This window comes from Acinonyx jubatus, chromosome D3 (assembly GCF_027475565.1).
Source record: "Acinonyx jubatus isolate Ajub_Pintada_27869175 chromosome D3, VMU_Ajub_asm_v1.0, whole genome shotgun sequence".
NCBI lineage: Eukaryota > Metazoa > Chordata > Mammalia > Carnivora > Felidae > Acinonyx > Acinonyx jubatus.
The window spans coordinates 82,740,623-82,765,601 of record NC_069392.1 but is presented as its reverse complement, the minus strand read 5'-3'; positions in this window follow the sequence as shown (position 1 = coordinate 82,765,601).

The following is a 24,979-nucleotide window of genomic DNA, read 5'->3' as shown; positions in this document are numbered from 1 at the left end:
GGAAGAATCAGCTCACCTTTTTTTAAATCTACATTCTGTCTTTCTTAAACTCACAGTCCGTTCTTACCCAAGTTTTATCGTTTTCTTTTCGTCCTCTTTCCTGTTTCTCTTCTCATCCGTCATTTGCCATCTTCTCTGGATTTAAGTGAGGACTGACTTGGAAAAGACTCCAGCACGCAGGGCCAAGGCCAGCTCTGTGGGGGAGCCCCGAGGAAGACACTTGTCCTGGGTCAGACACCAGGCCGGCCTGCCAATCAATTCCCATTCCAGCTGCAGAGGCCAGCGACCTAGCCGCGTGGCAACACAGGCTATCAAAAGGCATTAGAGTAAATGTACTTACAGCCATAAACATGACCCAACGGAAGACCCAGAACACCAGTTGAAAAGGGAAAAGAAAAAAAAACAAACCCGTTAACGTTGTTACCTGAAAATCTAATGTTTTCACAGAGGATAAGAAGGGCAAAACCCGCAAAAGCCCATCTCTTCACTGGCTAACTCTCTAGGCCATGTTCAAAGTAACCAAGAGTGACTTACTATCACGATTTTTCTAAGTACCTTTTCCTATTACCTTTCAAAAAGTATTAAATGTGCTTTTTTGTTTGTTTGTTTGTTTTGCTAATAAATGACTTTACTGCTTCTGAGAGTCATTGATTTAAGTGAAAAGGAGGATTTGATCATTTGGTCCAGTGGAGTAACAGAGATGAGACACCAGGAAATGAGCCGGCCCGCATCACCTGAAAAGTGCTAGGTTATCCCTGTGGGAGACGGGAGTGGGAGACTGTTCATTACTTGAAAGTGATTGCTTTGTCTTCTGATTTCAACTTGGATAAACATTCACAGATAATAAAAGCAATATTCAGGGCACCTGGGTGGCTCAGTCGGTTGAGCCTCTGACTTCAGCTCAGGTCATGATCTCGCGGTCTGTGAATTTGAGCCCTGAGTCGGGCTCTGTGCTGACATCTCAGAGCCTGGAGCCTGCTTCCCTCTCTCTCTGCCCCTCCCCCGTGCATTCTCTCTCTCTCTCTCTCTCTCTCTCTCTCTCTCTGTCAAAACTAAATAAACATTAAAAAAATACAAAAAAAATTCATGTTTTGTATTGATGACACATTTTCTATTTTTTGCAGCTTGTTGTATGTGTTTTAATACATAAAATGTTCCTTTCACTTTTATATGTTCCCAAAAGATCAAAGAGGGGAAAAAAAAACCCAAAAAACAAAAAACAAAAAACAACAACCTACTTGTCAGGAGGATGTGAGTTTTAAAACAAATTTACTCAGAGGACCAATATTAGATTCAACTTCCTGTAAAGGTTTAGTACTAGGCAGTATTATTAAGTTTTGTCTTTAAATTCAGTGTTGGTGCCTTGCAAAAGCAATAAATCATAGTCTTGAGATGTTATTAAATGGAAATAACCGAAATGAGACAACACTATCTTGATAAAAAAGCTAAAATTCTTAAATGCCCTGATTTCTAATAAAAATACGTAGAAAATAATCTTTAATAGATCTCTTGTCAAGCAGGAATAACAAATAATTAAAAAAATAATCTGAGCAGTAATTAAGTCTCAGATTTTCTCCCAATATTAAAATTAAATATAAAATCTTTAGAGAATGAAAATTATTTTCGAAGCAGTTTTAAAATTTAGTTTATAAAAATTCATGGTTTGTTAATTTTTTTACTGAGTGTTTTGAGACGTACAATAAATATCGGAAAGTCTTCAAATTTCTTAAAGCATGAAAGTATTTAAAGAAGTAGTAAAAATAAAGATCAAGAAGTGTTCATTAAAAATTTTTTTAAGCTATTAAAGAATATTTAGCAAATACTTATGATTTATGTTAAATGTGTGGATGTCACTAGGAGATTTAACATTCAATTTTTGAGTATATTATATGTAAATAGCTTATATAATTTTTCATCTCTATTTTGATGACCATAGATCCTCAAATAATCATATTTTGCTGTAGTAATTATAATTAAAAATTATCCATCATAGGTAAAATTGCTCATAGGATATACTTGCAAATATGTTTATATATGATATCTTTGAATGATTTTAATTTTCCCTTTCCCTTAACTATTTTTATTTCACAATAATTCATTTCCTAATGCATTCTGTAAGCATGAAAACACATAGATAAATGTAGGAACTATACGAAGGCACCCACCTCTCAGCTAATGTACATTGTTCTCTTGCATCTGGTGGTAATTTCTTAGATTCTTTTGTTGATAGAAAAATGTGCAAGTGTCAGTATCCTTGCAAGAGATAATGCGCTGTTAACATAATGTTGACATAATTTTTAAAACAGTGGAAAACATCCTCAAGCTAAGTTGCAAATACTCATTTATAAAAATGTTAAGTCTAATTTTGACGAAATAAATGAAGATAGAGGAGTACAAGACATTAAGTATAAGTGAGGATACAGTTTATTCATTTATTCTCTTACTCAACAAAGTTTTTATAACTCTCATTTTGTGCCACACAGTGATATAGGTACAGGTAATGCCACTGTGAAAAAAGAAAAAAAAGCAAAATTTCCCTTCAATGAATTTATATTCTAGTAGGTGATGACAGAATAAAGTGTGTCTATAATGTTATGCAAAGGAAATAAATGCCTGAGTAAATGTCACTTGATGCAGTAAATAGCATATTTACAGTCTTAACTGTTTAAATCTATATACCATTTGAGAGACGAATCTCAATTGTACAGTAAGCAGTGATAATGAAAGCAAGAGTATAGACTCTCGGGAAAGTGTGAGTCAAACGCAATTACCCTGAGTCATATACCTGCTTTGAGGATCAGGGAGGACCCATGAGGTCGCAGCTCAACAAGAAGGTGCTCAAATCAGTAGAATTTCTTACAAAGTCATTTATTTCAAAACCTAGATTCTGGGTTGGGTAGTGTTGACTTTTATACATACAGTGCATCACACTGAGAGAGATTGATTTTAGTTCACTAGTAAAAACACTTCTGACTCAAATCGAGGCTTATGGGTTATAAATGTTCAGGAACTCAAATCCCTGCTCACATTGTATCCATCACCTTGATTGAAGCATGGATAAAATATCCATAAGAGAGTCTCTGTCTTTGAATAATTGCTGAAGTTTTGTGGATGGCAATGAAGTCATCATTGTGAAGATATGGTAGGAGAACGATTTTTCATTAAATTTCATAGAATAGTGTATGATAGAACTTATTAAGAGTTTTAAAAAAGTAGGCACTATCCTAAGCACACTCTCATTTTCTGTAAGAAGGTAAAATAAAACAACAACAAACCACAGCCCATGGTCCACAAAGAAAGCTGTCAATATCCTACTAGATATCCAAAAGATAAAATCCTGAGCTAACTTCCTTTCTAAGAAAGCTGAATTCTACTTACACCAAGAGCATTGTAAGATTTGGGTATGACTCTTGTATTTCCTTTTAGAAACGTCATGGCTTCAGGCAGGCAAAAATATGCACATGAGAATCAAAAATTCACTAAAAACAAATGGGATCAGCTAGGTTCATGGATGCCATTTATCAAGTCTCCTTGGCCTATTAGATCTGTCTCCAAAATAATACATCAGTTTCATGTAAAGCAATTTCTTATACTCCTGAAAAAGGCTTTTCCTAGCTATGGTCATCGGTCATAGATGAAAACAGTGCATGGTACGCAGTGAGTGCCGTCCGATACTGGAGCATAAAATGCTTTAAAAATATGATTGGATTTAGCGGTCATAACAATGATGGACTGTGTGTACTGAACCAAATAAACGGGTGTTGCCTTATACTGCTTGGCCAAGACGCCTCGTCGATACTCTGTCTCTTTCTGCCTCAACTCTTGAATTTTTCAGCGAAGCACAGTAAAACTACATGGTGTTAGACGGTAATAGGGCACCTTTGAAACACACACAAGCAGTGAGTGTTAGTAACACAACCATTTGGATACATAACTTGAGCATTAAAGAGTTGTAGTTGTTTCTACAACAATGATATTCCCTTAAAATTTTACCGGAAGGAAAAAAAAAACAACCAAATTTTTGTAGTCTCCTCCTGAAGTTTGCATATGCCCTCAATGTAACAAAAAAGGGTCAAATATACATGACAATAATAGTTCACATTCCTACAGAGGTTTGTACTTTCCCAAATGCCTTAGCATTGCTATTTCATCTTGCATTTTAGTATCTCCTAGATAGGTTTTTATTTTTATTTTATTTTTTTTGTGTGTTTATTTATTTTTGACAGAGAGAGAGAGAGAGACAGAACACGAACAGGGAAGGGGCAGAGAGTGAGGGAGACACAGAATCTGATGTAGGCTCCAGGCTGTCAGCCCAGAGCCCAACACGGGGCTCGGACCCATGGACCATGAGATCATGACCTGAGCTGAAGTCAGATGCTCAACCAACTGAGCCACCCAGGCGCCCCTCCTAGATAGGTTTTTAAAAAACAGCTAATGATCTAAGAAGACTTCAAACCACTCAACTATAAAGGAAAATATTTTCCTTGATCACTCCCAAACTGTAGGTGTGTACTTAAAGGTGCAAGCTTTCCACTGCCGTCTAATCTTGAAGACTCTCACGGTTAGCATCACTCCTTCTTCTCACAACATGAATAAGATGAGATTATCGTCATTTTGTGGAGTGAAGCTACCTGAGGTTCGAGAAGGGCAGGTGACCTGTCTAATGTAACCAGCCAAACTGAGACTGGAACAAAGTCTATGGCATAGTCTTTCCACCATAGCACCTGACCAGATCTAGTCACTGAACGGTTACGGTTTCCATGGTACACTGTGGGTTTCCATGGTAGCCAATTCAGTTAATGGGATAAGTTCCTGAAAAGTGATGGAGTCATTGCCAGTCGTAACAATTGCTGAAATGCTGTTGTTACAATTCAATGCTGACACCCACGTAGACAGAGTGATACGGAAAGTGTTGTGATGATAAACTGGAGAAGTCATTGTTTTCCAATTCATCAAGAAAAATTACTATTAACACTTTCTGGAGAAATGGCCCCAAATTATTCTTGGACATTTTACAGAGAAGGTCTTATGCTTTGATTTGGCCACAGTACAATTTCCTCTTCGGGGTTCGAGTCCCTTCTCAAGTTTTAGTGAAACAAACAGGGGAAGCAATCCCAACAGATGAAAGACAACGACACTGTATGGTATTACAAAAGCTTTCAATTGGTATTTAATTATCAAAGGCAAAAGCCTCAGTGACATTTATAACATTCTGCTTTCATTTGTGGAAGTAAATTAGATGACTATGATACATTTTAGTAAGTGCGGATCCGTTTATAGTAGATCTAAAATTTCTAGTGTTAGCTTGCCAACTTGCATTTATAGTAAAGAATTCCAAAGGTGGTCACAAAGCCCTTTTTGAAGGATATTCAGTGTGTTTGTAATTGGAAGTTGTGTGACAAAGCTTGAGGAAGACAGAGACAGAAACAGAAAGAAAGAGGTAAAAAACCTATTTTACCTGATGACATGGTTGGAAAAAAAATAATATGCATTATATCAGAAGAAAAGCTAATATAGATGGGACATTTTGTATATTAAATCTAATATCAGTGTTTGTGTTTAGCAACCATAAACTTAATTAGAAGAAACATTTAAAGCTACATTTTGCTGTTCACTATCAATCGTAAGAACCTGGGTTTATTATTGTTTAGGAAAAGATAGTTCTATGAAGATATTGTGACTGCATTGGGAGATTGAAAGGTCAGACTAAAATAGACGAGAAAATTCTGTTCTCACTTTTGTATTCCTAATGCAGTCAGATCAATAGATTCAGGTGAATAGTTTGTAGAGACAGTTCAATTAGCAACTGCTATCAGTGACCCATCAGCATTATGTTAGCAATTGAAAGAATGGAGAAAATTGTATCCTGAAACCTGAAACATATCATGTACCATCTAACAGATTAATAAAGGTAATGCTTAGATGAGGGTGTTGCTGTTGGCAATAATAATAAAAACATTCATAAATTGTGCATTATACACAAAAAGCATTTGATTTTAACCTCACCATGGCCAAACCTGGCTGCCCTAGTAAGAAATTCTTCCTTCCATCCCCTTCCCTCACCAAATGTACCCCCTTCTTTGCATATCAGTTAATAAAAAGATAGTTTCCTAAAAATAATCTATTCATCTTTTTACCTGCTTATAGAAGATTTTTTTAGGTTTAACCAACATTTCTGTCAGAGAAGCAACTTACGTCTGAGCAATTTTAATTACTTCCCGATAGAATTTATAGACAAAAAGAAGGTAGCAGCAAAATACAATGTACTGACGTCTGAAAACCAAGGAAGTCAGTCTCCAAATGTTAACAACCAAGTCAAAATGTATGGTTTAAATCCCTCCATACACAGGGACTGAGTAAATATAAATATTGTTGAGAGAAACATCTTGTGTTGACGCTCCATATAGTTGGCAACACGCTGGGTACGGAAGGGTCAAGCACCTACAACACCAAGAGCAGGACTCGGTCAAAATGCTTCAGAATGAGTTATCACAGATGTATGTTTCATCTTTTACACGTTGAAGATCCCAGCTTCGACGTCATCAACGGATGGCTGTTAATATCATGGCGATAGAACATGAGTCTCATCATCATTACAGTAATGTTAAGTTCCTAGGTTATTTTCAAAAGTTTGCAGAGCCTCGCACACCTAAATGAGGGTCCCAAGAAATGATATAGAAAGGATATTTGTATTTTTAGATAATAAACACAGCAGACATTTCAGCATTGTACAGAGTAAGCACACTTCTGTGCTGTACTGGGAGCTTAGCTATACAGCCCAGCATTTTTAACAAAATCATTTTAGAAATAATCATAGTTAGTATTTACTAATGCATTCTTAATGTCAGCCATGCTACACAGTACTTTATATTGATTATTTCATTTTTATACACACATAAAACCTACCTTAAACTATGCATGATTTTATATGTCTATTGTACAAATAGCTTAAATCATTTATGATACTTGTCCAGAGTTACAAAGCTAGACAGTAGAATATCTAACATCTGAATCCATAACTCTTTGCGTATCACAAAAAACAGGCTATATAATCTACTTACTTACCATAAGTATCTCAAACTATACCTTTTTTCTCCTGTGTTTATCTCAAAAATTGTAGGATCACTTTATTTATTTATTTATTTTTTGGACCAGTTTGAATTCCACTTTAGTAGTAATGCCACATAACTTAAACTTTGTGTTCTTTTTATTTTTTTTTATTTTTTAAAATAAGTTCCACACCCAATATGGGCTGGAACTCACGACCCTGAGATTCAGGGTCACATGCTCTACTGACTGAGCCAACCAGCCGCCACCTAGACATGTGTGCTCTCAAGATTATTGTCCATACATTACCATCATAAATGCACAGGCTGGAAAGACATCAATTATTCTAAATTCACTTTCAGTCAGTGAACTTATTTCTACCATCTTCCTTCCAAATAACTGCCTGGCTTATCTTGAACAGAGACAATACATTATCCTCTCTGCAGCCCTTTGTACCTTCAGAAGTTGTTGTAATTCCTGTGGTCATGTAAAATTGAAATATTGGCCTATGAACATCTCATACAGATGCCCTTGTCCTATACTTGGAACATCATTAAGAAAATCTTATTTCTTTCACCGCAAGAGTTGAGTAACTGAAAAAGTCTTTTTCCCATTGTAACACACTTAGTCTCTTTAACTCCATTCATCTTATGCTGTTTTATAACCCCTTACTTTACCACTGTGATCACTTTCTTCTATTTCTTTTGCAGAGTGAGTCAGCACGGTGCAGAGAAGTGAACAGGGTGTTTGGACCAAGATAGTTCCTTGATCTTAAAATATGACGTCCTATCAAAAAAGGACATGTACTTTATCCCACATGCTGCCAGTCAGCATGGACTGCGAAATGAATAGTTCTGCAGTCAGAAAATCCGATTCAAGTTTTTCTCCACTACATATTAGATGCGTGACCTTACACCAGCCATAGCTTCTCTGAGTTACAGGACTTTTTCCCTGCGTTGATTTGAAATAATCTTACCCATGAAATAGTTCACATTGTGGATATTATTTCCTTTTAAAAATTATTCATAAATCATATTTAAACGTAATCTCTTACATATTTCTCTTTTGACAAGAGGTTTGGGTGAAAAGCTGTATCAGATTGCAGTTGGCAGAATAATCCTGTAATCTCAATCTATTTTTCCCTGTTCATATTTTAAAGTTGGAGGCACTAACTCCTGTGAATTTTCTGGAGGAAAATCTCACTGTGGGTTTTCAAGTTTCAACCACTGTCAATGTGTGGCAGCCAATGACTGCCATGAACAGATATGTGGTCAAACACGTTTGAGTTTATGGATCTGGTATCATCCAAGTGACTGCACTCTCAGGCAGCTGTGGGGTGACTCAGTTAGAGGGTATTAGAATAACTTTACAGGACTTGGTGATTTAGGAAGTGTTCAAGGATGCGGGGTTTTGTGCTCAAGAATTGGAGTTAATTTTTATGATTGGATGTCTGATGAATTTTATCTTCATGGTTGGAAGAAAGAAAAGGGGATGGCATTTGTCATTGTTAACAGAACCCACTGTCACTCATATTAGGAAGGGAAAATTCTTGTCATCACCTATATTCAAACATGGGTATGGGAATAATCTTGTCTTTGTTTTGCTTCATCATGTCTACACAGCAGTCTTGTCCGTGCTGATATTCTGTGAGATTGTTGATGTTCAACAGAAGAACACCAAGGTCTAGCTCTGAGTGTGAGGCTGGCTCCTGGATGAAAGGCCTTTTCCAATGCTTTGTCACCCTTTTGGGTCAAGTGCACACAAAGTTAGACTGGAGCACCTTCATGCACTGTAACATTTTGAAAGATTTGCTAACCAGGATATTGTCCAGAGAGTGCTTCTTAGAGTTGGATGAGAGCCAGTCCTTTCTTTTCCTTTTTATTTTTTATAAAGTGAGTCATTAAATCATCTGACATGACAATATCTATGCTAGACCATTTATGATTTTATAAATCAGCCAGTTCCAACACAGTGATTGCCAGAAACAAAATGGCTATTCATCTTTCAAAGAGACCCCAAAGCTAGGAACTTAGATGACCTAATTCATACAATGAAAACATCCCATTTCCTAATTGGGTCTTTTTGTTGGTTGGTTGGTTTTTGTTTTGTTTTGTTTTGATTAGCTTGTACATGAGCTTTTCCACTTAACTTACAGTATTTATATAGTTAAAACAAAACAAACAAACAAAAAATGTATTGCTATCTCTCAAGTTCCCCTTTGGGTAGCTAAGAGGAATTTTTATGAATGTGCAACACCAACTGATCAGCTGGGATTTGGGAGAAGTTGTGTTTTCGTATGAAATAGAGACTTAAAGGGGTACAGAATCCACCAGAAATGGAAGCATAATTGATCTCAACTGAAGTAAATCCCTTAAGGTGAGAAAAATGTTTTGAGTGCAAATAAAGAATTCCTGCAGAGGAGGCTGGAATGCCTTTGAATAGAACAAACTGTTTACTGCACAAGAAAAGCCCTGATACAGTTCTGCTTTCTGATGAGCTAAATTTTGCTGGCAGTGTTTTAATGACATCTGAAGCCATCGCTTCTGAAATATTTCTAAGAATTCTCAGCTTTCAATCTCTTGATGGAATGGATGTCTAGCAATCAGGAGAAAATTATATCTTTCTTTTGATGTGGCAAATATGAACCTATAAATCAACTCTGGGAGTTTTGTTCTACCTGATAAGGTCCTTTTCAATGGTGTCCATTGAAGGAGAGTTTCTTTCTGATGTCATTTCTGGAAGTCCAATGTCCCCGTGTCAGGTATGTCTTTAAAAAATGTAACAGAAATGTGTTAGCGATATTGTGGTCCTTATCTCTTGTGGCATTTAGTCATATTAGTCCAAATAAGATAGAACCTAGGATTCAGGGAGTAAAATTTCTAAACGTGTGGGGCATCCTCTTATTAGCTTATGAAAAGATAGCTTGTGGATCCTTAATGGGATTGATCTTAACATAATTTAATTCAATGGCAGTGGTTTAGCCCCAGGAAGCTCAAGGGTTTCTGGAAGTTTTGCACTTCCTTGTAGTTTTATTATTAGCTATCTTTCTTTTTTGTAATGTTTGTGGATGATGAGGTTGGTAGACTTCCTAAAGAAAGAATACAGCTTCAGAGAGCTATTTGAAAATAACACTAGTAAGGTTTGGGTCTCTGTTATTGTGATTTCCTATGTTGCTAATTCAAAAGTAAGCAAATATTTCCCCACCATTATTGCTATAGCTCTCCATAAAGGCAAAGCCTTAACCCATCCTGAAAATAAGCAACTATAACCACAATATACTCTTGGATCATTTAGTGGGGCCCAATGGTGCCTCAAGTTTTAGATTTCTATCCATATCCTCCTTTTATAGAAGAAATAGCATGAGATTATAGGAAGAAAATTCCATTTGTAAGAGAAAGAGCAAAGCATGGAATATGTCTATCTGTTCTTTATCTCAAGGTATGTTTATTCACAAACTCATCACCAAAATAGGATACTTTTCATATGAAAGATGTTCAGATGCTTACTCCAACTCGAGAATTCTCTGATTTTAGAAAAACATTGATTCTGCCAGGAATCAAAAAGAGAAATAGGTCATTTGATATTATATTTGATAGGAATGCTTCCAAATGTTTCTATGCAGTTGCTGTAGGCCAGATATTTTTCCACTGAAAATCAGAATAATACATTGGATATTTACAAAATCCTATAGTTTATTCTATTTCATATACTGCTGTTTTGTTTTGTTTTCCCTCTGAGGTTTATGTGAATACAATAAGCCTATCCTCCAGTGCTTTTGTGAATCAGGGGGAAAAGAAAACCTTGAGGTAAGTAAGATATTCATTTATACACATAAAATTTAAATTTACTAATAGTCTACTGTAAGGGATGACCTAAAAGCAATTATTACTTTTTACTTCAAATACAAATACATACTCTGTTTTCCTTAGAACACAATGACATGCCATTTAAACTAGACCTGTTGAATTAGAGAATAAGAAAATTTTAGAGTTGGTACATCCCTCAAACACTAATGTTCTGAATCACAGTGGGCCTTATTAATTGGGCACTAAAAATAAAGCATCTTTTTGCCGAAGACAGTAAATCAAATTAACAGGTTTCTTTTCTCCCTAATACCAGCTTGAAGACTATCCCAGTTAGTTTTCGTAAATAATTGTATGGACTGAATTTGTCCCCCCGGAAATTCGTATGTTGAAGTTCAGCCCCCAATAGAACTGTACTTGGAGACAGGGCCTTTAAGGAGGTGATTAAGAATAAATAAGGTCATCAGGGTAGGACCTGATGCAATAGCACTTTTGTCCTTATGGCAAGAGGAAGAAACACCGGAGAGGTGCAGGCAGAGGAAAGGCTATGTGGGGACGTAGCGGTAAGGTGGCTGTCTGCAAGCCAAGGACAGAAGCCTCAGGAGAAACCAACCGTCCTGACTCCAGATCTAACCAACCCCGGATCTTACGCTCGCAGCCACCACAACTGTGAGAAATGAATTTTGTTGTCTAAGCCACCACTGCTGTACTTTGTTAGGGAAGCCCTCGCAACTCAGATTACAATTTATGTTAAATTCTACAGAAACAATCTATCTGCATTATATGTGATAGAATGGTTTTCTTGCATTTTTAAGTTTTTTTTTCTCATTTCGATCTTCTCATTTGTCCATAAGCTCGTGAAGTTTAAAATGATGCAATATGACCATTACCAGACTGCTGCCGGATCAGTAGTCATAGAAATACTTTTGTCAAAATATTAATTATGTACATATCAAGCACGTTTGAAGGTGGAAAACATATTGAATGCTAAAGAACAAAATCATCAAGAAAAATTATTTGGACTATGTTTTTCCTACCTTTGCCCCCCAAGAAGGACCTTCAAATTGTTGTTTTTAAAACAGCAAGGGCCTGCGGTATTCCCATAAATACAGTCTTTGCTCTGGGGCCTGGGTGGTTCAGTCCGTGAAGCATCTGACTTCAGCTCAGGTTGTGATCTTGTAGGTTCGTGAGTCTGAGTCCTGAGTCCTTAGTGGCATGAGATTGAGCCCTGCATCAGGTGAGCACAAGCCCCGCTTTGTGTGAGCCCCCCAACCCCACTCCTGGCTCACCTGCACCCTCTCTTGATCTCAAAAACAAACAAACAAACAATCAAAAACTACAGTCTTTGCTATTGCCAAATGGTTCAGCATTTACTCTAGGCAAAGTTTGCCAGATAGAATCTAAGAAATATCATAGCTATATGGCTTAGCAGAGTAAGTACGATAAGTAGTTAGGAAAGATTACATTCATTACAGGTATGTTATTGTTATGCAGTACAGGTGCATACGTGCACAACATAGAGGCTTCTGGGCACATTTAACACATTGCTCCGTGTTCTAATTTTTGTTTTGTTTTGTTTTGTTTTGTTTTCCAGTGGCAGGGTATGTGCTCAAATGAATACAGTATGGCAACCACATTTGTTACATATACAGGCTTTGGTCCAAAATAATTGAACATGGGCTTACAGCATATTTTTCAATTATCATATGAATTTTTTTTTCTTCAAAGCCTAATGTTTCCACAAAAATACAATGGTAAGGGCTGCAAAAGAAGACACACACGCGCTCATGCGCGTGTATTGTTATCTTGTGTGTATTAGGTTATACAAAGATTATTCCAAGAAATCAGACATTTTCACCTTTAAAGAGAGTGTGATTTGGGGCCCCTGGGTGGCTCAGTCAGTTGAGCATCTGACTTTGGTTCAGGCCATGATCTATCTCATGGTTCATGGGTTTGAGCCCCATGTCGGGTTCTGTGTTGACAACTCAGAGTCTGGAGCCTGCTTTGAATTCTGGGTGTCCCTCTCTCTGCCTCTCCTCTGATTGGTCCCTCTCTGTCTCTCTCTCTCAAAAATAAATAATAAATATTAAACAATAAAAAAAATAGAGTGTGGCTAGTAATATGAATAAAATAGAAATGATTTCAATTCATTATAAAATAATAAGAATAAAGAATTCTTTAGATGAATATTAGAGTAGATGACCATGTTATATATAGTAAGACTGTCTTATTAGTAACTTTTATTACAAAAAAGAGCTGTTAGTATGGTAGTGAATGGGAAAAAAAAAACATTCATTTGCATGGATTTTTTAAATAAAAAAATTGGAAAACAGCCACATGTAACTTATTCAAATTTGCACAAAGTTGGATAACCTAATGGCCACAAAGAGCTGTCAGGAAGAACAAGGTGTCAACTATTTTAAAAAAAAATACTAATTATTTTTTTTAAAAGAATGATGCAATAATTAAACCATTTCCAGGAGAAGGTATTTATTTCTAGAGTTAACTTTGATATAAAGATAAAGATTCCAGTCTTTACGTTTTAGGCTTCAAAGGAAGAAATTATCTTTAAGTCGTATTTCCAAGATGCGGCAGGACCTAGTGAAGAATCTTGCCATTATTGTCATCTTTGGGTGCCCCACGCAAGTGCAACTGCCTCTACAAAAGCGCTAAAGGTCTCTGGCGCGATTACATTTAGTCATTCCTGCTTCGTGGAAGAGAGAAGTGTTTCTTCCTATTAGTCTTAACAACAAGAAAGAACATTCCATGACATATTTGTCACGTGCTGAAGTGAAACTAGATCCACGTCATTGCTCTCCACCCTTGCCAGGACCCAGCCTTGACAGGTTTGACTGTGCTAGTGCCTCTTCATCAGGCTGCACCTGGCTATGTTGGATCACACCCATGAACGCGGTCTCCTTTCCTCCATGGGGCGCTTCAGTGCTTGGCGACTAATGGACTGAATCTGGCGGAGCTAATAGACCAAATGATCGTTCATTGTTTTCTGCTGCTTTATTAATCACTGCTCCTCAAATCTGACTAGGATCCAGCTCTCTGGTTTGTCAGTATGGATTCCATTTGTATGAAAGGACCGGTCCAAGCTAAATGCTCTCAGTGATGGGAGGGGAGGACGAACTTCCTCTTGGCCTTCTGGAACCATCCCCGTGCCAAATTAGAAGGCCAGAGCTTTGGCCCCAAGGTATAAACAGAATGGCAAGGCACAGATTCATAAAAAGTGAAACTACAAAAACAGGACATGTTTGCTGGGGGAGCTGTAAAGATCCCTACTGTAATGATCACACAATGTGCCCTCCACGCCTCTGGTACACCATAGTAATGCATAATAAGCTTGCTTACAGCAAACATATGCAGAATTCTCTGGAATTCTCTGCAGAGAGCAATTCTTCAACCTGACCATACACTGTGGCATTCATTATACATACTTTCTGCTCCTTGATTTGGATGCATATAAAGTGCTCAATCAGTCATTTAAATATGTGTCCTGAGTACTTAGTTTGAAATTATTCCTGCCCTCAAGTAGGTCGCAATCTGGTGGGGTAAAAAAAACCATGTAGACACATATTTATTGTGATGCCTATAAAGATTATAGAATAGGAAAGATTAGGAAGGAAATGAAGGAACAAGACAGGTGCAGAAAGCTCAAAGTTCTCTGGGTGCCTCAGGCTCCTCTAGGTCACAGATCACAAGTAACTACCTTGTATTAGACTGTGTACAAAGAACAGGTAGGGATGGGGGAAATGCACACAGCTCTGCCTAGGTCTTTAGACTAAAAACTACAGAATCGGATAAGACAGTTCATTCATTCAATGGATCAAAAATGTTTAATTGAGCATCAACTTTATGCTAGAAAATGCAATTTTCCCATGTGCTGTATCTTCTAATAAGGATTTGAAAGGGAGAACAGAGGGCACCTGCCTGGCTCAGTTGGTTGAGCATCCAACTTCCTCTCAGGTCATGGTCTCGCGGTTCACGAGTTCAGGCCCCGGGTGGGGCTCTGTGCTGACAGCTCAGAGCCTGGAGTCTGCTTTAGATTCTGTGTCTCCTTCTCTCTTTCTTCCCCACCACGACTCACACTCCATCTCTCTCTCTCTCTCTCTCTCTCTCTCTCTCTTGCTCTGTCTCTCTCTCTCCCTGTCTCTCAAAAATAAATATACATTTTAAAACATTTAAAAAGAAAAAGAAAGGGATGATGGTTGAGGCTCCGCCATCCATCAGGTGCTCCGGGTGCGTGCTGCTGCCCGAAATCCCTTTCTCCAGACCCTCTCTTTTGTTTCCACATATACTCTGCCTTCGTCTCAGACTGGGCATTGTATTTTATACCTTCTTCCTGTGACTCCTACTTACTGAAAATCATAGGCTATTAGGGTTCTTGTAAAGAGCCTTGGAGACAAGCCTCTTCATTTTTTAATGAAATTCAAGTTTGAATGTTTTGATAGACAAAAAAAACTGCACATATTTAATGTATATGATTTAAATTTGGACATGTGCCTACCCTAGTGGTATCAAAATCACAATTAAGGGCAATAAACGTATATCCATCAGCTCTAGAAGTTTCCTGGGGTCCCGTGTGTGTGTGTGTGTGTGTGTGTGTGTGTGTGTGGTGTTTGTTAATACTTAACATGAGATCTACCCTCTTAAGTTTTTAATATTTTTAAAATTTATTTATTTAAATTCAAGTTAGTTAACACCAGTGTAGTATTGGTTTTAAGAGTAGAACCCACTAAATTTTTAAGTGCAAAATACAGTACTGTGAACTATAGGCATGGTGCTGTACAGATTATTCTGCCTTAATAAAGAAGGAAATCCGCTGATCTTGACAACATGGGTGAACCTAGAAGGTTTTCTGCTAAGTGACATAAGTCAGAGAACAAACACTGCATAATTCCACTTTTTTGAGCATCTAAAACAGTTAAACTCATAGAAGCAGAGACTAGAGACAGATTGTTAGTGGGAGGGGGTAAGGATAATGAGTTGTTGTTCGATGGGTATAAAGTTACAGTTATACAAGATTCCTTTCATCTACTACAAGAATTATTTTATTCAGCCTTCTTTAACATACACTGAAATGAGATTTGACGATACTCCGCAAAATTTCCTAATGAAATACCTAAGTAAAAAATGAATTAGAAGGCAACTACCTACATTTTAAAAAGCATATTTACTCGAACCGTAAATGTCATGTTGAAATTGAAAGAACTCTAATACCATTTTAGTTAAAGCATAAGCAAAATAAGGATGGCAGTTGATTAAAATACATTCAACAATTCGAATATTTAGTAAAAAAAATGCAAAATTTCAGAGTAGAAAAATCTGTTACAACCGAGAGCATAATTGAAAAAAAAAAGATTTTTTAAAAACCCGACAAGATTTGATAAAATAACGTGGTGAGAACACTGAATACAAAATAAATATGTAAAAAGTCAATTTTCTCCATAATAATAATAGTGATAGCAACGACAATAACTAACATTCAAGTCACAATAGAAAATAAAAATAAAAGAATAAATCTGGTATTTTATCTCATACCATACATGTTGAAATTCTAATAAATTACAGACAAAAAATTCTACATCATAAAAATAACAAAGTTCCAGATGTAAATTTAAGAAGCCTAACTAAAGTCAGGGATTGAGAAGATCTCCTTAACCGAGGTTAAGTAGCTGACTTGGGAGAAAATAATTGATGGCTAATATTTTTAATATACAAAGAGCTTCAGAAAACAGAAAAATGTGTAAATAATGTTAATAAAAAATTTCAAAATTCAAATTAAGAGTAAATGTATGGAAATGATCATATTAATTAATACTCAACAAATGCAAATTAAATAGCCATATTTGCCATCACGTTTTCCCCATCAGATGAACAAAATTAAATGCAATAATATGTCATTGCTTCAGAGAAATTTTAGTTATTCGTTGCTGATGAAAATGTGAAATTAAGAAATAAATTGTCTTAATATTAAATATATACTCGCCATTTGATTCACTAATTTCCCCTTTCACTTTATTTTTTTTTTAATTTTTTAACATTTATTTATTTTTGAGACAGAGAGAGAGCATGAACAGGGGAGGGTCAGAGAAAGAGGGAGACACAGAATCTGAAACAGGCTCCAGGCTCTGAGCCATCAGCACAGAGCCTGATGCGGGGCTTGAATCCACGGACCGCGAGATCATGACCTGAGCCAAAGTCGGATGCTTAACCGACTGAGCCGCCCAGGAGCCCCTCCACTTTCACTTTAAAATAAAAATGCCAACATGTTAGAACATATATAAAAGGATGCTTATTGAGCATTTGGGGGGGGGCAAAAATTGGAAACAAATTTAGTATCTATGAACTGTAAAGAGGATAGATTTATATGAAGGTATTCAAAACTAAATGTAATCTCCAAAGTGGTCTTGTAGGGATTTCCATGATATATGATGGAGTATTGCATTGTAATAATGTGATCTCTATTTTTTTAAAACAATGAAAACCATCATATATATGTTTTCACATTTCTATGTTATCCTGGAAAAAATTCAAAAGAATGCTTAATAAAATCTTCAATGATGAGAAGTTTGTGCAAGAGGAGAGGGAAGAAAAGGGGGGAAGAAGAAATGATATTAAATAAAAAGGATGCTTTATCTCTTTCTTCCTCTCCTGATGTGGAATGCTTTGTCAGCCGACTTGGAACATGTAGAAAGTGCCAGGAGAATTAAAGATATGCAACATCTGGGGCGCCTGGGTGGTGCAGTCGGTTAAGCGTCCGACTTCAGCCAGGTCACGATCTCGCGGTCCGTGAGTTCGAGCCCCGCGTCGGGCTCTGGGCTGATGGCTCAGAGCCTGGAGCCTGTTTCCGATTCTGTGTCTCCCTCTCTCTCTGCCCCTCGCCCGTTCATGGTCTCTCTCTGTCCCAAAAATAAATAAACGTTGAAAAAAAAAATAAAAAAAAAAAAAGATATGCAACATCACCAATCTCCATTGCCAGCGCCCAGTGTTTTTTGTGTGAGGAAAAAATGGCCTTGCCCCCTCTTTCATTAAACACTCCTAGTTGATACACATCTTAAGTTAAATTACTAGACTCAGTAATGACTTTTAAATATAAATTTATAGCAAATATTGACTTTCAATTATTTTCCCTAGTGATGTACTTACATGGTTTTGGTATCAGTGTTATGCTGGCCTTACAAAACTAGCTGAGCATTGTACCAGTTTTTTTATTATTATTTATTTTTATTTTATTTTATTTTTTTATTTTCTTGAAGTGTTTCTAAGATACATACTATTTCTTCTTCCAGTGTTTGGAAAAATTCGTTGAGAAATCCTTTAAGATTTAGATTTTCATGTGAAAGTTTATTAAACAGATTCAGTTTCTGCAAGATATATCATAATTGTGTCAATTGAATCAAATCTTGAGTTAAATTGGGTATTATGTTTTTCAGTGAATTTTTCAACTCAAACTCTTAAAATATTTTGGTACGCACTTGTCAAGATTGTTCTCTTATTACCTATTACTGTCTCTAGGACTACTACTAATGGCTATTTCTTTATTCATGGTGCTTGCAATTTCTACTTTCCTCTATTTATTTCTCAATCTTAATATTGTACAATTAACTTGATTAATCTGTGAAATTGTCTAATTTGGCTTTGTTGTTCTTTCAGATATTGCTTTTTATTTCATTAATTTATGCATTCGATTTAAGTTGGTCTTCCTGTTCTGTCTTCTCAAGATTATTGCTCCATTTTTGATTTGAAGACTTTCTTTCCCTTCAACCATATGTATTCAAGATTATATATTTCCTCCTTAGCATGACAAATACTGTATACCCAACTTTTAATGAGTTATCTGATAACACAATGTGCAAAAATTTGATTCATTGAAATTTGTTGAGGGTGACAAACTTCTGATCGTCATAAATCATGTATTTTCTTGCTTGTATCAATTTATGAGATGTATGTGTAATATATCCCAATGGTGATTATGGCTTGGCCATTGATCCTTCTGTCAAATCCTCGTTTAATATACTTTAGGGCTATGTCATTAGCCACGAGTGCTTGTAGGATATACTTTTAGCTAATTTTGGGGGGTGGGAGCTTCTCTATTTGGTGTTCATCATCATTGTAAATGTGCAGTCTTTGAAGGATCCAGGCTTTGAACTAGTACATGACACAGATTTCTCTCTTCTTTACCGGGTCCCAGAGTCAACTGTTATCACTACAGACCCAGGGGTTTGCCAAAAACTGTGGGTAGCTTTTTCAGCCTTCCCTCTATAGTTTTTAGATAACCTAGATTTTTCAATGGGAAAAGCAGCATCAAACATTGTGTGCCCATATCTATTCACTGCCTGCTAAGCTCAGTGCTGCTTCAGAATTTCTTTTCTTGTAATATTTTGTTTGACTTATCCATTAGGAAGTTTGATTTAAATTACAGTAAGGTATTCTCATAGTAGATTTCTGTCAGAGGTTGATTTTAAGATTGCTTCACAGATTAAAATGAAAAGTTATCTTTTCTAAAATCTGGAAAAAAATAATATAAAACTGTTCTTTTTAGAACCCCAAAGTGGGGGGGGGGCATTGAAATTCATTGTGTTTGCAAAAAAAAAAAAGCTACTCTGTTTAGAAACTCAGGTTTTCTTCTGTATTATTTTATAGGAATCTTGGTGTTTGCTATGTAAGAGTTTCTTCGAGTTATTTGCATGCTTTATTAAAATATTCAGCCAGGGAAAAGTGAAGATTTACTGCATTATATAAGTCTGCTTCAAATTTGTTTTTATCATAAAGTCTGAATTTTTGAGAGTTTGTAAGAATTGCTATGACAGAGACATTCAATCAACAAGAGTTGAGATCATTTTTTAAATGAGCTCATCTTATCCTGATACATAGGTTTGGGACACCTTATCTGGACATGATCCTCCCTTCCTGCTAATGCCTTTGTTACAGCTGGACAGAAACTGTATTTTCCCCCAATACCTGTTGACTAATATTCTTCTCAGCAATGAAAACAGCATATGTTGAAGCAATGAGGAATGGAAGCCTCTGGGCTTTCCTTTGCCAGCAAAAAAAATGAATGTTAATGTCAAAAATAAAGAAACATTAAGAACGCAAATATTTTGGAGTAATATTCCTCACTGCTTCATGGATTAAAGTTGTCATTTTATGTTGTTTATGGAACTCAGGCTTGAATAAGACGTGTGATTTTTGTCTACATTTTTGCAGGAAAATGCAGGCCCATCTTTGATTTACACATTCATTTATTCTCCATATAATTTGAGTACCAAGCCTGTGTTAGCATGCCATTGCCAGATCTGGAAACGAGGCAACATTTGGTTAAAAATACTATGCATTTTTAGATTCAACTTCTAAATTAGTTTATTTTACTTAAAATTGCTTTTTAAAGTACATTAGTCATTTATATTTACATCATTTATCACGTATTTGTCACACACACAGTATGAGTTTATGGTGAATGCTCATTGGAATGCAAATTTCTAGAGGCAAAACCTTGAGAACAAGATTCTTATACATATGTAGATATATGTAACTGATGCTATGCCTTGCAGATTTCTCGAAAGTGGGTAATTTCCTTAGGATCAATCAATGGTATAAATGAAGTTTAGACAAAAGTCATTATTGAAGCTATAATTTAATATGTTATTTAAATAATGTGATTAAGGGCACCTGGGTGGCTTAGTCAGTTAAGCGTCGAACTCTTTATTTATTTTGGCTCAGGTCATGATCTCAGAGTCATGGGATCAAGGCCCGTGTTGAGCTCCTTGCTGAGCTTGGAGGCTGCTTAAGATTCTCTGTCTCTCTCTGTCTCTCTTTCTCTGCCACTCTCTCTCTCTCTCTCTCTCTTTCTCTCTTCCTTAGTCCCTCTCAGTTTGCACATGCTCTCTCTCTCAAAACAAACAAATAATACCATACATTAATCATGAAAGAATTGGCACATTTATGTATTTCAACTGGAAAAAAATATCCTCAACAAATGGAGATTAATTTACATTCATAGAGTTGAAATAAAACAAAAGAAGCACAATAATTCTCAGAGAAGTTTTTTAAAGATACAGTGAAAACTTTTTACAAAGTATACTTGGAATAATAAGCAGCTTTGATAGGTTGCCATCACTTTTTAATTAACAAAATAGTCTCAGACCTATTCCTGAGCCTCTGAACCAAAAGTTTAATTTCATATGAGCAAGGCAGACTAATTCAAGAATCCACACTATGTGTATGAATGTTGGCACTATAGATTTGAGGCTGGAATATACTTAATCTAAATATTTTAGTCATTTGCCTTGAAAAAGAGATAGGTGTTAGACTATTTCCCAGAAATTAAGTGAAGATAGCATGGAAATATATGTTTAAACAGTGACCAAAAAGGACCAGATTCCTAAGAGTCGGAGTTACATTTAGAAGTTTCTCTGCAGTTACTATTTCAGAAAACGTTATCAGTGTGTGTGTGTGTGTGTGTGTGTGTGTGTGTGTGTGTGAGCGTATGTGTGTGTGTATTTGGGTGATAATATTTAATGCTGGTCATTGGACTTTCTCTTTTGACATAGACTCTCTTCTCTGGTTATTTTCTTTTCGTTCCAATATTCATATCTGTAATCCGTAGTGATTATTTATAAAATAATTCATTTATAATGTCTAAAATTACATGCTCAGAAATCATAACTTGAATAAAATAAAATATGAATTTTTTCTAAATAAATTACATGAAAATAATTGCCCGTTTTTTTTTGTTTTTTTGTTTTTTTTGCGAGCCACAAAATAGGATGATTTGTTTAAATTTAAGGATTGCTTTAGGGGTGCCTGGGTGGGTCAGTTGGTTAAATATCTGACTCTTGATTTGGTTCAGGTCATGATCTCTGGCTCTGTGCTAATAGTGTGGAAACTGCTTGGGATTCTTTCTCTCTCTGTCTCTCAAAAATCAATAAACATTTAAAACTAAATAAATAAATTTAAGGATTGCTTTAGATAATTTCAGTTGCACTATAGCCATGTATATAGTTAAGTAGAATATATGTACATTATTCTACACATTAAAATGTTTCTAGATTTTTGTAGTTATAATTGTTAGTATCTGATACTACCTGTGCATCACATGAACTGTGCTAGTTCTTTTGTAGATTTAAGGGACTGAACAACATTAGAAGATTGTCATTGAGAAAACCTGTTTTTTTCTTTTGCTTTTCAGTTTGGAAAAATATATTCTTGTTTACTAAAAATAACAGGAATTTATTTCTTTATGCTGAATAAATCTTGTTAGCCAAGCTTAGTGTTTCATAATTAATTTTTTTTTCATTTTCCCTATCCACTTAGACATCATTAACATTTAATAACATTGGATTTGATCTGCTTAGGTAATCCATAAATCTAGCAGCAATTTACAAGTTCATACCTGTGTAATACACTTACCATGTTTTTGCTTAAGATATGAGTCATTAATACGATTACTTTACCATGATGAATTATATAGTATTGGGGGGATTCAGTCATGTTTAAGCTTACTGACAAGGACAATTTCAGATGGTGTTGTCCCACATGTTTCTTCCTATCCATGGTTTCTTAAGAAAAAAACAAAAAAAACAAAAGCAAAAAAATACCTTATAAAACTATTGCCATGTAAGTCCCACCACTGAAACAAATTTTGAAAGGTACAGGTTACTTTGCTGAATTTTACTTGCACAGCTTGTAGTCGTTTGGGGAAAAATGGGGATTTATTTATTTTTAGGTGCATTTTAGGTATACATTGCTTCCCCAATATCTGTTATTGAGAATCTGTATATTAATACCTTTTATTGTGATTAACCATGCATTCTTAAAATTCCCATTTCTCTAAGATTCACATTCTGAAGGCCAGCTTGCAGAACTTCTGTGATTTTAGTCCGACACCCCCTGGTTTTCCAGCCTCATTATACATACTGTCCTTGCCTTAGCCTTTGCTTTTGACATTCCAAATCACTTTTGATTTTTTAAACATACCATATTTTTATAATGTTCTCTGCTTATGCTCACGTTTCAACAGTTAAAATTCTCCTCTATCATCTTCATTACAGTTCAAATACCACTTCCATTCTGATCCCTTCCAAATTAACACATCCCTCCCCCATCCCTTTTTAAAAAAATAATCAAACTTCTATATTTTAGGCATGCTCTGTAACCACACAGATAATAAAACACCCGTTGCACTCCATGTATTCTTTAATTTATATGTCTGTCTAACTGGCACTAAATAATTTCCTTCAAGGGAGGAGACAATGTTATATGTAATAACATAATTAGGGTATAAAATGTAATAAACATAGAGAAATTTCTTATCAATATGCATGTACACATTTAGATGTATATACACGGGTTCATCAATATAGTATTCCTTCAGTAATACTAAATCAAACATTCCCAGGAAGTCAGTAAGCATAACAACTTTTATAAACCAAAGTTGTATCTACTTCACTGCAATATTTTCAGGTTAATGTGCAACCTTTATACCACGGCTGCCACCCTTGAGAAATGTTAACTTCCTTAGTCTATGATGGCAACTTTTTCACTGCCAGAAATATTCAAAACATCAAAGACTTACACAGGAGAGTGCATCTTGTATTTAAGTATTCCTGCATAAGGTTACAAATTTCTGTTTTATTTTTTCCCAGTTTTATTGAAATATAACTGACATGTAACATACGCAAGTTTAAGGTGCACCACAAGATTTGATATACATATAGTTTGTGAAATGATGTAGCACACAGCATGGTGACTATAGTAAACAAATACAATATTATAAACTCGAAAGTTTCCGAAGAGTAGGTCTTAAATGTTATCACGATGCACACACACGCACACAAAGATAATCGTGAGCTGATAGAGGTGTTAACTCACCTTACCATAGTCACCAAACGTATTATTTTCCTTATGCTTTTTGGGGGGGAATGCACCAGCCCTTCCCATTGAAATAAGAAGCTGGCAGAAATATTCAAGATCATCTTTATTATAAGCTTCTTAATTTAGTCCTATTTAGAAACTTAATTTAGTGTCTTCTAATTTCAAAATAAAAGCTTTATCAATTTCTTCTGGAGACACTGGAAATACATTCAATTGTCTCACGCGTCAAAGTCTCGCAGATACCATCCCCATCGTTATGGTTTCTCTAACCCAAATAGCCTCAGTTTCTTCTCCTATGTTCTTTTTTTATGTAAGAATTTTGAGTCGTCCCACATGATGATTATTCTCCTCTGGACACAGTGTTGAGTCTCTAAGCACCTCTGAAAATGTAGTTCTCTGAACAAAGACAAAATAGAACACTTTATTTTTAGTCTGGAGTGGTCTAGAACTTTTCTGCCTCTCCACTGACTGTATTCTATCCTCTGCCTTCTGTCACTTAGCTGAAAGTGTTTCTGTTTTCATCATTAATGTCTCCATCTAATACCAAATCTAATGGGCTTTTCTCCAGAGCAGCAATGGTTATGTTACTTCCCTTTCTGTGTCAATGGCAAGGTTAGTCACCCTTACATTTTTGCTTCCCTATCATTTGGATAATGACATCCTCTTCATCTTCCTATCCCTATAATTTCTTTGTATTTTTCTTTGCAGGCTCCTATTACTTTTCCTGCTCTCTATTTAATAATGTTCTTCAAGGTTTCATTCTATATTCTCTTTGTTTCTTTATCTACACTCCCTTCACACTGTCTTCTAAAGGAAATTCCACCACATCAATGGTTTCAATTCAGGTAACGACCCCCATGTACCGGTCCTAGACCAGTCCTTCAAAACCATATTTCCATTCATTTATCAACTATCTCCCACCGATTCTTCAAATAATGTTAAATCATATATGATTTTCCCCTGAATGGTTGTAATTTATTTTCAAACAGAAAATGTGCAGGCTTGGGGAGGAAAGGAATCTGTGCCCTTTGAACTCCGAAATGTAAGGTCAAGAGAAAGAATTTTCCCGGATACGGCATGGGAACAAATGTGAATTCCTTTAAAAAAATTTTTTTAATGTTTATTTATTTTTGAGAGAGAGACAGAGTGCAAGAGGTGGAGGGGCAGAGAGAGAGGGAGACACAGAATCCGAAGCAGGCTTCAGGCTCTGAGCTGTCAGAACAGAGGCCGATGCAGGGCTCGAGCCC